General features: G+C 39.7%; 1 protein-coding gene across 4 annotated transcripts in view; it reads left to right on the top strand.

Annotated features, from left to right (window-relative positions):
• The first annotated feature begins 1,819 nt into the window (after positions 1-1,819).
• The window catches only part of NSD3 (nuclear receptor binding SET domain protein 3), a 104,918-nt gene continuing 94,339 nt past the window's right edge, over positions 1,820-12,398 (top strand). For 2 of the 4 annotated variants that reach the window (XM_061134732.1, XM_061134731.1), the window contains exon 1: positions 1,820-1,979. The gene's annotated coding sequence lies outside the window, so the exon portion shown is untranslated. The remainder of the gene's footprint in view (positions 1,980-12,398) is intronic. The other 2 variants (XM_061134733.1, XM_061134734.1) reach the window with 2 other exon arrangements.

Here is a 12,398-nt window from a genome sequence, read left to right as displayed (position 1 = left end):
GAGATTTGTGTTCTAAAAAGACATTTAAAACAAAGAAAAATGTGCTTTTATTGATTCCTTTAACTTCTGGTATCACAAGCATAGCAACCACACAAGTACAGGTGTATAAATAGTTAAGGATAGTAATGGAGATCCTAATTCTGAATATCGTAATTTAGAATTATTAACAGGATGGTTCTTTTTAAAAACGAATCCATAATTAGTAACCATGAAAATCATTGGTATGTAGAACTTTTTAAATTTCCTGTTTAAGTGGTATTTACAGATAAAGATGGCAGGAATTGCCCGTAACAGTACCAAATAGGTCCCGCACTGTAACGTCGGTGGAGAGTCTAACGTCTAGTGGGTGATATGACTTCATGATTCTCGGAACCGAGTATTGGTTTCCTCATCCCGCTGCCTGTGTTTCCTTTGTACATTCACGTCTGCGCTGCCGCGTCCTAAGTCATTATCCCCAGGCCCCAGGAAATATCACCAAACCGTCACACTCCTGCAAGACTCGTTTACCGTGTCACGCACCTGAGACCTTCTATTGTTTCACATAAGTTTCCTAGGATGGGGGCGGGGGGGTGGATATAGGGTAACAGAGAATCTCGATTCCCGCTTCCTCCCTCTCCTTCCAGCGTGCGTGAGCTTGGACGAGTACCAACGCCCCTATCCCTCGAAGCGGAGGTGTGGCCGGCGAGCTGGCGAGGGCCCGGCACGTGATGGGCGGGGAGCCCTCGGGAGCCCTCGGGGTCGGGGTGCGGGCTGCGCCGCCTTTCCCCCCGTTACCCACAAGCCTCCGGGCCCGCGGGGCGAGCAGGAAGCGGGCATGCGGGGGCCCGAGGCCTGCCCGGGAGGCGTCTGAGGAGAACTGCCGTCCGGGCCTGGCCCCCAACGGGCTCCGGTCTGAGACAGCCGGGTGGAACGCGGAGCTCTTCTTTGACAGCGGTCGGGCGGGAGCCAGTCAGGGAGGCACAGACATCTCTGTCCCCTTCCCCGCCCCTCCGCCCCCGCTCATCTTTATCAACCGGGCGCCCGTCTGCAGGGGGATTTCTAAGGTCTGGGGACGGCCTCGCGGTGTCACCCCGGAGTCCCACCGTCGGGTGACTGACAGACGCTGTTATTTCCTCAAGCATCAAGGAACACGCACGACCACACTTTGGCCTCACAGGCCCAACCTCCACCCCGTCCTCTAGTTTTGTTTTGTTTTTCACTCGGCCTTCGCATCGCGCCTTCCTGTCTCTCCGCCCGGATCGCCTGCGGTCTCACTTCTCGTCTAGACTCCGCCGGGCGGCTCGCGTTTCTGGCTCCCCCCACCCCCACCCCCGCCCCTCCTCTCCACAGGCTGACGAGCCTCTTCCTCCTTTCGGCCCTTGGCGCCCCCAGCCCCGGACTGCATTTCCCGGCAGGAGCCGCGGCCAGCGACCAATCAGCGGCTGAGGATTTGGCGGCGGCGGCGGCGGCGGCGCCCGGAGAGTCGGAGTAGGGGGGGCTTTGTGCGCGGCGGCGGCGGCGGCGGCGGGAGCGGGCGGCGGCAGCGGGCGGCCAGGACGGAGGCGGAGGCCGAGACCAAGGAGGACTGTCCACATTGATCGCCCGCGGAGAGGCGCGCGAGGCCGCGTCGAGCACCGAGGACCCTGCTGCCCCGGCCCGGCCGCCAGCCACGGGCTCGTCTGTGGGAGCTGCAGCTGCGCGGCGACCCCCATCCCTCCGGCTCCGCCGCCCACCCTCCCGCCCACAGCCTTCCTCCTCTCGCTGCGCGGCCGGCCCCGGCCCGGCCCGGCCGTGGCCCCCTCCTCGGTGCCGGCCGGCCATGGCAGAGGCGTCCGGCGCGGGGGAAATCTAGCCCGGGGATTTCATGAGGCCTAGCTTGGTTCCGCCTCCTCCCGCCGTGGCCCCGGCGGCTGCCCGCGCCCCAGCCCCACTCCGGGCCTCCGTGTCTCTCCTGTGATCCTACTGACACGGCCGGGGGGTTAGAATGGAACAAACTGAAGGTAAAGTGAATGCGCGTGTGTATGTGTGTGTGAGAGAAAGAGTGTGTGAGGGTGTGTGTGTGTGTGTTGGAAGGGACGACTGTGGAGGGGACGACGAGGAAGGGGCGACCTAGGAATGGGACCCGGGTCGGGAGAAAGACCTTAGCAGGAATGGGAGGACCACTGGGTGGCCCAGAGGGGCTCGAGGGGGGTGTGGAAGGATGGGGCAGGGTGGGGGTGTGGAGGGGATTGGGAGGTGGGGCTGGGGAGGTAGCGACTGGGATGAGGGATGGAGTGGCGCTGAGCTGGGAATTGGGAGTAGAGGTGGGATGGGGGCGGGGATAAAGATGGAACGGGGGAGGGGGCAGGGAGCGAGGAGAAGAGTTGGGTTCGGAGATGGGAGACCTGGGCGGACTGTGAAATAGGCAGGTTTGGGGGTGGAGTGTGTGAACTAGAGGAGAGTCTGGGGGAAGGAGAAGGAATGTGATGGAGAGACAAGGCCCCAAGGGCGCTCTGAGGGAATGGAAGTGGAGGAAAAGGTGGATTAGGAAAAAGGGATAAGAAGTGATTGAGACAGGATGCAATTGGAAGATAGGAAATAGACTCAGGAAACCGGGAGACCCAGGATTGGGCTCGGGAAGGAAATGAAGTGAATGTTGACAAGGGGTGAGAACTACGGGCCAAGCGTCAGAGTGGAAGGAAAAGAAGGGGCAGGGGGGTTGCTGGAGTGTTAGGAAGGGAAAGCCTTTTGTTCCTATATTTGTTATTATGTGCGTTTTCTTTCAAGGCTCGAGAATGGAGAAGCTAGTGGTTATGGTGTTGTGAAATGGAGAGGTGTGGGTTTTACTGCTTTGAGGGAGGAGGAGGTGTGTTCCTGTAATGGTAGCAAGACAGGGAGAGCCATGGCCATAATTTGATGGTTTTGGTGAGGGAGTGAAGACTATTCAGATTTAAAGGGGGCAGGGGCAGCCATGTTTGCTGCCAGGCACTGCAGTGTAAATAAATTCCTTTTTGTCTCCGACATCAGTAGGAATCTGGAAGGGGCCAGTTCCGATTTTTAACCCCCCTTCTTTCTATTCATGAACTCTTCCCATGCATCTTGGGGTCATATAAAATTATTCATAACCACCAAAGGAGGTAGTAATGTTTTCCATCTTGTGTGTTTCGCTGCTTTCTCCCACCTCTCTTTTCCCTCTTCCTTCTGGTTGCGAACACGGCATGCTAATGAGCTGCAGTGTAAAATTTAACCCTTTTAATAAAGTTAAAAGTATATTTAATACTGGGTGAAGGAATCATAACTAGTCTCTCTATTTCAAGCATGATCATGAAAAGTCTTTTAAATATTGCAAATGCATTTGTTTCAGAAGCTTCCGAGGCAGTCAACGTGTTTTTTGCAATTCTTTGAGTAAACAAGGAAATTGCCTGGGTTGTTTTACTTGGTCTTGTGCTCTTGGCAAAGCACTGTGTGGGGGAGAAGAGTGGATTGGAAGGTCTCCTGTGGTAGAGTATCTACTTTCCATAGTTTGAGTGTTGGAAATTTAGAAATGTGTGTATTTTTTAATGGTTTTTCTGATAGCTCTTGCTTATAGAGGATGGGTGTGTTAAATGTTTTCTTTTTTATTTATTTATTTTTTCTTTCTTTTTTTTTTTTATTAGTTGGAGGCTAATTACTTCACATGTTTTCTTTTTTAAAATAAACCCTTCTCCATCCCTTCCCTTTGCTTTCATACAGTTGCTCAATACAATCTCCAAATGTCAGTTCAGCACAGTGCAGTGATCTGTGAAGTAGGCATGCAGATCTCAGAGCATCATTCAGGTGCCAGGTTTTTTTGGTGGAAACTTCAGATCACACTCTCCAGGAAAGCAACAGTAACTCTCTAATGTATTCAAATGTATCTACTTGTGTGATTTGAAAATAGTTACTATTTTAACGGTTTAAATACTAACAAATTTAGATAAACTAAGTGGAGCCTGTTTTCTTTTCATACTGAAAAGGATTAAATGTGTGAGTGACCTTTTGTTTTTGCTGTATTATTGTAATTGGGGGAGTCCAAACTTTAATCCATCATATTGATATTGAAATTGTTCTCTAATACCAAGTAAGGCCTGTTAAAATTTTAGTATGATGGACTCAAACCAGTTCTACATTTTGATTTAATCTTAGTGCATTATCCTTTCAAGTTGTTAAATAGAATTTTAAGATATATTCTTGTTCTTTTGGAAAAATTAAATATAATATTATTTGAGTGTTACTCTGGGAGAGCACTTTCAGAAGAGGGGTTAGATTTACAGCTTGGAGTATTTTTGATTTGATAATATTCAGCCTGAATTTTTAAAGAATCTTATGAGGAAAAGCTACTCTCAAAAAAACCATTCAGTATGCTTTTTTGGGGGAATTTCTTTATATGGTGGTTTCATTTTTATATCTCCCGCTTGATTGACATGTTATTTGTAGTTAATTTGTAAATGAACTAACAGTGGCATACATTTTTAGGAAAATGAGAGATTGTTGTATATTAAAATAAGAAAAGATTCTTGGAAGCTTGCATTACTTAAGAAAAAGTACTCCTATAAATTCAGCCTTTTGTAAAGATTCAGAATTTTGTAAAGAGAAAGGTGCCCTGCCCAGCTGCCCTGAGGATTCTGCTTCCTTGGCCAGGGAGCCATATAATGAGGAAGGCTACTCTGGATAGATGATTCTTAATTAAAATCCAGACTTTGCTCTTATTACCATGACCATCATTAGCTCACTTGTAGCCTGTGATAGCTTTTTTTTTTTTTTAACTTTAAGTTATTAGATATGTCATTTCTTAGATTGATCAGATTGAATGAGTTTTGGGTAAAGGAAATTGGTTGCCTTGAGGTTGGTCATGCTTGAATGACTTGTCAAAGTCCTCAGTCAATTGTCTGATTCTAAGTATCCAGAAACTGGGTATTCAGTTTCATAATAGTAACACTAGGAATGGCTGCTGATAGTTGTTGTCCTGTAAACATGTGCTAGGCGGAGTGACTTTTGTGGATGATTTCCTTTTATACTTCCAACAGTTGTGTGGGGTTAGTACTATTAACTCCTTTTTTACAGGTGGAGAAATTGAGCTAAATAACTTAATAACACACAGATGGTAAAGAACAAAGCCAGTATATGAACCTAGGTTTCTTTTCTAATTATAAAACCCGAATCAGAAGACCTTTACTTTTACTCTTTAGAAAATTCATAAAAATAATACATGTTAAGTATTTAAATTTTTTCAAATATTAAAAAAGATTGAGAGACTTTTTTAAAGTTAGCACTCCATTCTCCACAATAGCCATTTTGAGGTTTCTTGTGTGTCCTCCTAGAAAATTCCTGTACATATGTATACACATTGGTCTTAAAATACATAAAATTGGATCACACTGTTCGCATTTTGCTTTTTTTGTTTTAATAGTCTACCTGGGACATCCTTGTAAACCAGCACAAATGGACCTACAGCTTTCTTTTTGTTTTTCTAAAGGGTCATAATAGTATTCCATTGTTTGGAATGGAATGTTAAGTTGTTAACAAGTTTTTGCTGTTATAAGTAGTATAGCAGATCCTGAATTAAGTCCCTGACAGCCTCTTTATATAGAAGAGATATAGTCCAACTACTTTATTTTACAAGAGAAATCACAGAGACCAAAAAGTTAAGTCCAAGGCTTTGGTAACAAACCTGTTACCTGACTCTTTATCCCAGGGGTCCCCAATCTCGGAGATCTAATTCCTGATGACTGAGGTGGAGCTGAAGTAGTAATAATAGAAATAAAGTGCGCAATAAATGTAATGCTCTTGAATCATCCTGAAACCATCTCCTCCACCCTGGTCTCTAGAAAAAATTATCTTTCACGAAACGGGTCCCTGGTGCCAGAAAGGTTGGGGAACCACTGCTTTATACCACATCACGTTGCTTCATTGTGAATGTACTTGTGCTTTCTGTCAAAGTTCAAGGTGAGGGGGAATACCCAAGGTTAGGCATGGTTAGTATAGTGGGTGCAAGGGGCTTAACTTGCAGTGAGGTCAAGGCTCTTCTTTTTTTCCGTACTTTGTTCACCATGCCGTACATATAACATACACACAAAATATTTTTACATGCATAAGTGAGTCTTGCCCAGGTATCTTGAATTTTGTGTTTTGAGTGATCAAGTGGTTTTGGCAGAATTTTTCCTGTTTTAATTAAATTATCAATGAAATTTTAAAAAAGGAAAAAAAAAAGAGGTCCAGCTTGGTCCTGGAAAAGAATTTGGAAAGAAGACTGAGACAGTAGTAAGTTTGTTAAATGAGCTAAAAGCACCTAATTGAAGACAAGTTTTTTTAAAAAAATCATAGGCACCATGGATTATTTTAAATTATTTTTTACTATAAGAAGAAAATTCATAACCATGGATACTCATTCACTGAGTTCTTTTAGAACAAAAAATCTGTTTTAAACACTTAAAAAATTAAAATCATTAGAGCTTTAAAAAGGTTTAGAATTTGATGTCTATCCATAAAATCTGTGTTTGATGCAATGCTGTTTTTAGTTTTACTTTAAAAAAAAAGTCTATTATATGTTGAAAGAGGCAGCTGATTTATTCATATGTTAATAAACACCATGTCCAGCACTTGAGTTTTTAAATGAATGGTGAGTTTTACTTCTGCAGGCTAATCTTTTAATAAATAAAATACAGGTAAATTTAAGCAATTGATTATATTATGACTACCTAACACTTTTTAAAATACACAGAGGGTTTTTGTTTTGTTTTTATTGTTGACCTTAGTAAGGACTTAATAAGTATTTTTAAACACTTTTGTGTTACATTGTGCTCATGCAGGGTAACATGACAATAAGGGAAAAGGCATATTTAAAATTTTGTGATTTAGAGAATGTTCAATTTTTACTAAATGGATGTGTGTCAGTACTTCTAAGGCATATCTGCCTGTTGACAGATTTTGAATTTGAAAAGCTCTTTGGTAAATGGTTCTTGGCTTATTTTTAAATTTTATCAATAGATGTGAATCTGTGTTATCACTGAGTGATCTACAATGAGAGCTCTTTCTACTAGGTTCCCTTTTTCATCTAGGTTTAGAATTATATTGAAAGGAAAGTGAGTAGGAAAATGAAAAAAAAATTTACTTTCATATAGTTTCCATTTTAACGATGCATGAATATGAATATTACGGTCTAATGATCCTTTGCTTTTACATGACACCTTCTGAGATATTTGATAGAATTGTTGTTGTTTAGTCACTCAGTTGTGTCCCACTCTTTTTTGACCCCAGCGACTGTAGCCTGCCAGACTCCTCTGCCCAAGGGATTCTCCAGGCAAGAATACTGGAGTGGGTTGCCATTTCTTCATCCAGATCTTCTTGACCCAAGGGTCAAACCTGCATCTCCACAGTCTCCTGCATTGCAGGTGGATTCTTTACCTCCGAGCCACTGGGGAAGCCTGTTTGATAGAATTCCAGCACAATAACGTGTGTGTGTAAAGTTGAAAAGCCCAAGGATTATTTAAATCAATTTAAATAAGTAGATATTTTAAATTAAAAAAACATGTTGCTTCCTCAGATTTTGTGGGTGAAACAAATTTTAGTTTATCAAATTGATTTGTGATAACGAAGATTAGGAAGTCTCATGTGGAGGCTTGCCTACTGGCATTTTGGCCTTAGGCAAGATGGTATTGTGTCTGGTGAGTCTTGTATTACTGTGGAGTCATAAGAAAGCTATACATAAAAAACAAACAAAACCTTAAAAGCTCTCTTTAAAGACTTTTTAAGTTGTAAAATGTGACATATATATATAAAAAAAGCATAAAACCTAAAGGTACAGTATAAACAAATAATTAGAAAGTGGACATCATGGAGTCATCTCCCAGGTAATAAGTCCTTTAAGAAAAGCTGCAAAGACAGCGTCATCGGTTTAAGTGATATTGCTGTAGTGGTAGTTGGTCTTGAGGGATAATGATGTGCTGAAAACTAAGCGGAAAAATGAATAAGCAAGAGGGGAGGGGTCAACACTCAGTAAAAACCGAATCACTAGTTTTTGTTGTTATCAAAAGTGTTACCTAGACAATTAAAAAAAAAAGTTTCCTAACATTTGGTGTAGTCATTTAGTGATTTGAAATCTTGGTGCTTTACTAATGAATGTGGAAAAAAATAATTCTGAATCCTACAACAATGATGCTGTGTTACACAAAGTTGTTTCTTTAGAGTTCGTCTGTGTTACACTTTTTGGTCAGATTCAGTGACTGCTGGTTTTAGATTTATGTGCAAACACTAAACAATGGCTTTCACTTCGAAAATGTCAGATTTGCCTATATCAGTAATCTCCTAACTTATGTATCTTATTTACAAAAACTAGTTTGACTCTCTTGCTTTCACATTAATGTAACCATGAGGAGGCAATCAGCAGTGGCAGTCTATGTTGACTCTTCATCCGTGGTGCATCTTGAGTTTTACCCTCACTGCATCTTGGCTAGGTGAACCAAATTTCTTTCTTAACTGGAGAAACCTATTTTAATATGCTCCCCTTGATTTCTAGACCATTTTCTTATAGATATGGAAAGGTTATTGTTGGCTTTTGGGTTTTTTTGTTTTGTTTTGTTTTGTTTTTTAAGATATTTACTTATTTGGCTGCACTAGGTCTTAGTTGCATCATGTAGCATCTAGTTCCCTGACCAGGGATCGAACCTGGCCTCCTGCACTGGGAGTGCGGAGTCTTACCCACTGGACTGGGACGTCTCTGGAGGATTTTGGTATCAGAAAAAAGTTGAATTTTTTTCCTCTCTGACTACCTGATGAACACAGTCTATTTGAGTAAAATTCTCCAACATGGACTTTGTGAAGGACATTTTTATAAATGACAAAAGACATCTGCATACATAAATTGAAGCTTTTTTCTGGCTTTTGTAATTTTGTTACTTTAGGCCCTCTGTGTTTCTCATGATCTCTTCAGGATCCAAATACATCGGAATATGGTATTTCATGTTTGATTGTGGTAAAAAGCTTTTTGTTATCTTTTACCTAGAATTCCAATCGAATGTTGTTCTTTTTTATGTTGGGTGGACATTAAATACATGCCTACTAATTTTTCCTCCTACAAGAATGAGAAAAGTTTATTTTAAATCTTGAAATGAGCATATATGTTGAGTTTTCCTAGATATGGAAACAAACATAATTTGACATGATAGTTTTTAAACCTAAATTAGGTAATTTGGCTTTGTGTTTTAAGTAGGGTTAATATGCTTTTGGTCATCTCATGTTTTTCTATGTTATCACCTGTACATGTAAGCCTTGATCATTATAATTTATTTTATTGTGTGATGGAATTAGGGTATTGAGGTTAAGGCATTAATTAATTACACCTTCATGCCTATAGGTCTAAATAGGTAGCACCCCAAAGAAATGCTGATAGCCCTAATAGTTTTTAATTTTTAATGAAAAATTGTCCTTTCCAAAGTGGCTGCTAGTTTAAAAACACTTATTATGTTTAAATTATGTAAGTCTTGTTTATTATAGAGAAATTGAAAACTGCAGTAAGATATAAAGAAGATTATAATCCCCTGAAATCTTACCAACTGGAAATAGCTGTAGTTAACATTTTCTTCTGTATCCTTCCAGTGTCTTTCCTATGCATATATTTTTTTAACAAATTGTAACAGTGCACAATATTATTTTATAAGCTGCTTTATTGTGAAATAAATTTTCTTGAGAATGTGATTTTTTAAATTTGATATGTAATTTCATTGTATGTGTGTGGCATATCTGTTTATCATTATTCTATTGATGGTATTTTAGGCAGTTTGCCGTTTTTAGATATTGTAATTTGATGAACATTCTTACATATTAAAAAATTTATGACTGTGATGATTTCATTACAATAAATGTAGAATTAAAGTTTTTTTAAATAACATTTTTTGTTGAAAAATAATTCACATACTATACAATTCAGCCATTTAAAATGTACAGTGTAATGGTTTTTAGTATATTCACAGAATTGTTCAGCTGTCACCACAGTCGATTTTAGAACATTTCCAGCAAAGTTTGAACAAATTTAAACTCCCAGCAATATCATACAGGCTTTGTTTTTTAAAAATTGCATTTATTTGTGGTTTTTAAAAGCATAGTATAAGTATACAAGGACACAACAGCTTGTATGGTAGTTTTTTCCTTTATAATTCCTAGAATTTATTTTTGAAAATTTTTATTTCCAGCTTTATTAAACTATAACTGATGCATACTTTGTATCCATGTATGGAGTGAGTTAAAACTCACCTATGAAACCAAGATGCTCATATTCTTATGTTAAGAAAACATGACATAAAGTATGTGGTAGATTTTTTAAATTATAAAATCATCTTTCTGTTCAGTCAAGATGCCTTTAATGAGACAGTGTTGTATATGGTTTAAAAATACCTTTCTTTTCATTCAAATTTTATTTAGAAACAGCCTTTTTTAGAAACTGTGTATGGAAAGTATGCTCTACCTATATAATCGACTAAGGCAAACTTATCATCATATGAAAAGTATGGCTTTGATTTTATTGAGAGACTTGCTTTGCTCTGACTGACCTTCACCCTGAAAGTTGTTCTGTTTGCTTTGAGCCATTTAACGAAACATCGTTTTTTTTTTTTAGACTCAGTGGGCAGTGGAGTATAGGGCCAGAGTCAAGGAGAACTCAGTTCTTCTCCCCGCTGTGCCTCTTACCACTGGGGCTGAGTGTTTCCTTACCTCTAAAGTGGGGAGGAAAAGATAACTACTTTTTGAAATTATAGGGATCCAAACTAGAAGTGCTAGAGCATACCTAGAACTAGACCCGGCACGTAGCTGATAATAAATGGTTTTTTTAATATAAGAAAAATAACATGCAAAATGAGCTGATCTTTAGTCAGATGTTTCATGGATGAAGATGTGAACTTAGTTGGCCTAAAGGTACTTCCATAGATGTTGAAGGTTGAATGGTAATTAGTGCTTGAGCTGATCTTTGCATGGGTTATATGGGTGTTTCTCAGTTGGTAAAGAGAGTTCATGCTGGTGCAAGTATAAACATGAAGTTAACTTTCCAGTCAAAATTTTCTTCCACTGTTGTAGCTTGATGGCTATAGCTTCACCAACGCTTTGTGTTCTGATGAAGCAAATAAGTGACGATGTAAAATTTGAATATATGGTATAAAGTCCCTTATGTTTTCTTCATTTTTGTTTTAAAGGTGAAATGTTGAATGCAACTGAACCTAAAATACTAAAGCAATGAACCAAATGAAAAAAACACTGGTCTTTATAGGAAAGATAAACTTGGTACATTATCATTTTAGATGTTATGATAAATTGCTTAGGACTTTAAAAACTACATATCATTTCTGTGATACATTGCCTTGCTATGGTAAAAGAAAGTAAAATTTGAACAATCTCAAACCAATTTACTATAATTAAAAATTTTGCCAGGGAAAGAGGAAGGAAACTATGTGGATGAACTTGTTAGTTTACTCGACTTCATAGTAGGTGGAACAAGATGACGGATGTAAGTCACATAGTTTGTCATAATTTTCACTGTGAGCTGGTCTCCTTGACGTAAGGGATTGGAAAATAATTTAATGTGAATTTTCTTTCAGTGGTTGCCATATCTGTTGTTGCCCAATGTGGTCAAGAACAAAGGGAGGATGGCGAGGTTAAACCAAATAGATAAGGGAAATTGGGTGTTTTGTATTGGTGCAAGGAAGTTCAATAGTAATGTGGTTTAGTCAGGAAAAAATAAGAACTACAAAGCAACCTAAAATGTTGTGTAACTTAATGGAATAGTAACTTAACAGTCAAGTGAAAATTGTATGACTGTATTTAGTGACAGGGCTCCTGGTTAAATGAAATTATAGAGTGGGGTTTTGGGGGTTTTTTTGTTTTTGTATTTCTTTTTGTTTGTTTGTTCTTGTATTTCATTCACTAATTGTGTTTAATTTCACGTAGGTCGCTCCCTTATGCAGGATATTTTAATGTCCTTGACCATCATCTTTCTCTTAACATATTTTTAGTGGAAAATTATTAAGTAAAAATTCTAGAATATATTTGAGGTGATGACACTAGAGTTAAACAGATTACAGAGTAGTTATGTTTATAACAATAATGTTTTTAAAATAGTGTTGCTGCATGGGACTCTGCCCAGTGTTCTGTGGCATTTTGGGTGGAACAGGAGCTTGGGAGAGAGTGGATATATGTATGTGTATGGCTGAGTCCCTTCACACTTCACCTGAAACTGTCACAGCATTGTTTGTTAATCGGCTAACCCGACTACAAAATCAAAAGTTTAAAAAAAAATAGTGTTGCTCTATTACTAGTGGTATACACTCAGAAAAATTAAAATTGATAAAAAGTGCCACTTCTGTAACACACTTTGAATTTTGTAGAAAGAAATATGGTGATCATGCTTTACCCTTAAAATCTTATTTTTATAAATCGGT

The sequence above is a fragment of the Dama dama genome, chromosome 32, assembly GCF_033118175.1.
Source record: "Dama dama isolate Ldn47 chromosome 32, ASM3311817v1, whole genome shotgun sequence".
In the NCBI taxonomy this organism is placed as follows: Eukaryota; Metazoa; Chordata; class Mammalia; order Artiodactyla; family Cervidae; genus Dama; species Dama dama.
Note: the sequence above shows the minus strand (reverse complement) of the source record. Positions and strands in the feature narration are given on the sequence as shown.